This window comes from Echinops telfairi, unplaced genomic scaffold (assembly GCF_000313985.2).
Source record: "Echinops telfairi isolate 266 unplaced genomic scaffold, ASM31398v2 ScPeMD7_7469;HRSCAF=8507_0, whole genome shotgun sequence".
NCBI lineage: Eukaryota > Metazoa > Chordata > Mammalia > Afrosoricida > Tenrecidae > Echinops > Echinops telfairi.
In genome coordinates, this window is record NW_022111372.1 from 2107595 (window position 1) to 2111709 (window position 4115).

The following is a 4115-nucleotide window of genomic DNA, read 5'->3' on the forward strand; positions in this document are numbered from 1 at the left end:
CCTCATCGTTCAGCTTTTAGTTTATGGAATCTGTGACTATTGCAATATTAGGCTTGCCTTTTTAATTTCTTTCTGTTTGAGAAATGCCAAGTGTGTTCTGCCCCATTGCTTTTCTAACACTTGGTCTTTGCACATTTTATTACAATATTTTACATTGCCTTCTTGAGCCACCCTTGCAGAAACTACCAGTCCCTAGAGAAGAACATCATACTTGGTGCAAAATAGTGAGTCAACAAAAAAAGAAAATGGTTCAGATTGATTCAATGACCTACACAATGGACTCAAACAGGAAAGAGTGTGAGGATGACCCTGGACCATGCAGTGTTCCGTTGTGTTGCACAGGGACTGCTGAGTGAAACATGACTTCACATTGCCTTACCACATAATTGTAGATGCATAGTTGTACTGTTTTTGCTCTTTTTAATTTGTATTACCTGGATGAACATCTTTTTATATGTTCATTAGTTATTTGTATATTTTTCTTGTGCTGTTTATTCTGTTCAACTCCACCCCTTATGCCTGCTTTTTTTTTCCATTCAGAAGTTTATTTTAAGTAAAAATCTTAAGTGGTAAGGAATCAGGAGTCTACACATTCTAAAATAATTTCGTGATTAGATTTGAATTCATTTGTCACTAGATTAGATTTTATGGACTTCATTAAAGAAGAAAATGGGGGAAAAGTTACATTAGAAAAAAAGTATGTTATCCATATCATCAAAATCACTAGTAAATGAACATTCATTTTCCTTACTAAAATTATTGTTGAGTAATAATAAAAATTATTATTTTTAAGACCAAGTTGTTTGCTATATTCTTGAGTTGTAAGCATTCTTACACACATAACTTGTCTGAGCACCAATAACTGGTCTGAAATAAGTGTTGTCAATATTTTCTCCCATCTCTGGCTTGTCTTTTAATTTCTAAATGATGACTGTCAAAAACCAAAAGTTGATAAATTTGATGAAGTTTATCATATTTTTTCCATTTAAAACTCACAAAATTTTATGCCCTTAGAAATTTTGACTACCTAATGATAAAAATATTTTTTCCTAGAGATTCAGTTCTTATATTAAATCCTATGATGCATTTAGTTAATTTTTTAAAATTAATTATATATATATATATACATGCACACATGTGTATCTATCTGCATACACATATTGGGCTTATGCACACATATTGATATTTATGTACAGATATATATTCTGTTTGATACAGAGGCCATGTTTTTCCAGTACCAGTTGTAGAAAAGATTACAATATTTCATTGACTTACCTTGACACATTTGGCAGAAATAATTGAATAGGTATATATTTCCACTTAAATATACTATATTTTATGCCCTCTAGTCTTTCCCATTGTAAGACTGTCCTGATTAATATAGCATTCTAGCAATTATTACAGTCTGGTAGTATTGATTCATCAAATACTTTTTTTCTTTTTCCAAAATGATTATTTCTTTTAGTCTTTTGTATTTTTTATGGTATTTTTAGGATAAGTCTGCTGTTACCAAAAAATTCATGTTGTTATGTTATTATGGATGGGTTTATTTCATTTTCTAATTGTTAATAACTGTTATATAGAAAGAAATGTAATTGATTTTTGTATACTGACCTTGCACCTTGCAATTTTGATAAATTTCTTTAATATATCTAGTAGTTTTTAAGTATGTTTTAAACCTACCATATGCTAGTTTGAGAAAAATCTTCTCCTGTAACAATTTATAGTATTGGGAACCTCTGAGAGTCAGAATTGATTAGAGAGTGATAGTCTTGGTTTGATTTATAGTTTTCTACATAAATAATCAAGGTATTTATTGAAATAGATAATTTTATTTATTCTTTTCCAGTATTAATGACTGTTACTTCTTTTTCTTGCTTTATTATATTTACTAGAATTTCTAATACAATGTTAAATAGAAGTGTTGAGATATAAATATTTGCCTGGTTCTCAATATTGAGATATCTTCTTTTACTTAGGATTTACTTAGGAGTACCTAAAGGAAACCAAAATTCACACAACTGGACCAATAAACATCATAATAAAAGAAGTTTTGCTTGGATCTGCAATGAATGATCATGGAAGCAGCAGTCAAGACACCAAAAAATGCCTTGCACTGGGTAAATCTACTGCAGAAGACCCCTTTTAGAATGTTAAAAGCAAAGATGTTACTTCAAGGACTGAGGTGCGCCTGACCCAAGCCATGGTATTCTCCATTGCATCCTATGCATGTGAAAGTTCAACAATGAACAAGGAAGACTTCAAAAGAATAGATGCACTTGAATTGTGGTGTTGGAGAAGAATATTGAAAGTACCATGGACTGCTCAAAGGACAAACACATCTTTCTTGGATGAAGTAAAGTCAGTCACAAAAGAATGAACGTTATATGAGACTACTTTTATAGAAGAAATCACAATAGTTTAATACCAAAACATTGATGGTTACCAAGGATGGAGAGCCAAAAAGACAAACAAATCTATCTTCGAAGAAGTACCAGGGTTACCCACCCAAAATTCATAGCTATGTATTTAATTTTTTTAATAAATCATTTTTATTGGGGACTCTTACAGCTCTTGTAACAATCCATGCATCAATTGTATCAAGCACATTTGTACACATTGCTATCATCATTTTCAAAACCTTTTCTTTTTTTTTTTAAATCATTTTATATATTTTTTTACAAAACAACCATATCACCTTCAAAGTACCCTCCATTATACTTAATATGTTCTTTTCCATTCTTGGAATTCCATTCTTGGAAATTCCATTCTTGGAATTCCATTCTTGCAAATGTTTTTCAAACCCATCTCTTTGGAAGGCTGATAGCACCTTGCTCTTTTTTTGAGTTTATCTCTTCTATGTCATCAAATCATTGTCCTTTCATGTCTCTCTTCTTTTGCAGAAACAAAGAGAAGTCCCAAGGAGTGAGGTCAGGTGAGTCAGATGCCTGGGGCAAGAGAGGCATGCTGGGTTTTTTGCTCAAAACTGGCACATTGAGATGGCTGCGTGAATAGGTGCATTGTGTGGTGGCAAAACCAGTTCTCCGTCTGGCATAACTCAGACCATTTTTGTCACACACTGTTATGCAGTCTTCAGAACCTCTAAATAGAAAGCTTGATTAACACTCTGACCTGGTGGAATGACCTCCAAATGCACTATCTCCCTGACATCAAAAAAGAGCCTCATCTTGATCTTTGATTTCACTTGACAAGCTTTTTGGGGTAGTGAGGGGTGGGGTGACTAAGGTATCTTCTACTGGTTTGATTGTTGTTTGCTTTCAGGGTCGTAAGAATAGCACCTTGTCTAGTCATCAGTAATGACCTTAAAAACAATCTGGGTAGCTTAGCAGCTGTTCTTTCAAAGCATGGCGTGTTGCCACTGGATACTCTTTTTCCTGGTCAGTCAGAACCTGAGAAACAAATTTCGCAGTGACCCTCCACATTCTCAAATGTTCTGTTAAATTCGCTGGACTCAGCTTCAAGTTAGTCCAGATAATTCCACCATTTGTTGAATGGTCCATTTTCGGTCTTTGAGCACAAGTGCATGAATTTTGTTGGCATTTTCATCCATTAGGGAAGTTGACAGACATCCAGAATGAGGTTTGGCATCAATCAGTATTTCACCTATTTTGAAACGAGAAAACCACTCGTACACTTGAGTTTTTCCCATAGTGTTGTCCTTCTAAGCTGTGTTCAACATCACAACAGTTTCTGCTGCATTTTTCCCACCCCCGAGTAGGAAACAAAATTTCACATCTGTGCACTGTTCTGTTAAATCAGCTATCACAAAAGGAAAATGAGGTTCAACAAAACTTTTTATGAAAAAATTCCTTGTGACCATAGAGAATATTTCCTGGTGACACCACTGGGTGCACTTACTGAGAGCGAGTTGCAAGATGCTCACTTAGTGGGAAAAATGCATACTATGAAAGCTCCCCTCAGCAGTGCTTTTTACCATTTTGAGGGGGGGGTACCCCCTCATATGTCCACAATTCTCCTTAGAGGCAAGGATGTTGAGACTTAGTCTTGCATCATACTTTACACTGTACAATGACTGAAAAACCACTCCCTGGATAAGGGTATCATGCTTGGTAAAGTAGAGGGACATTGCAGAA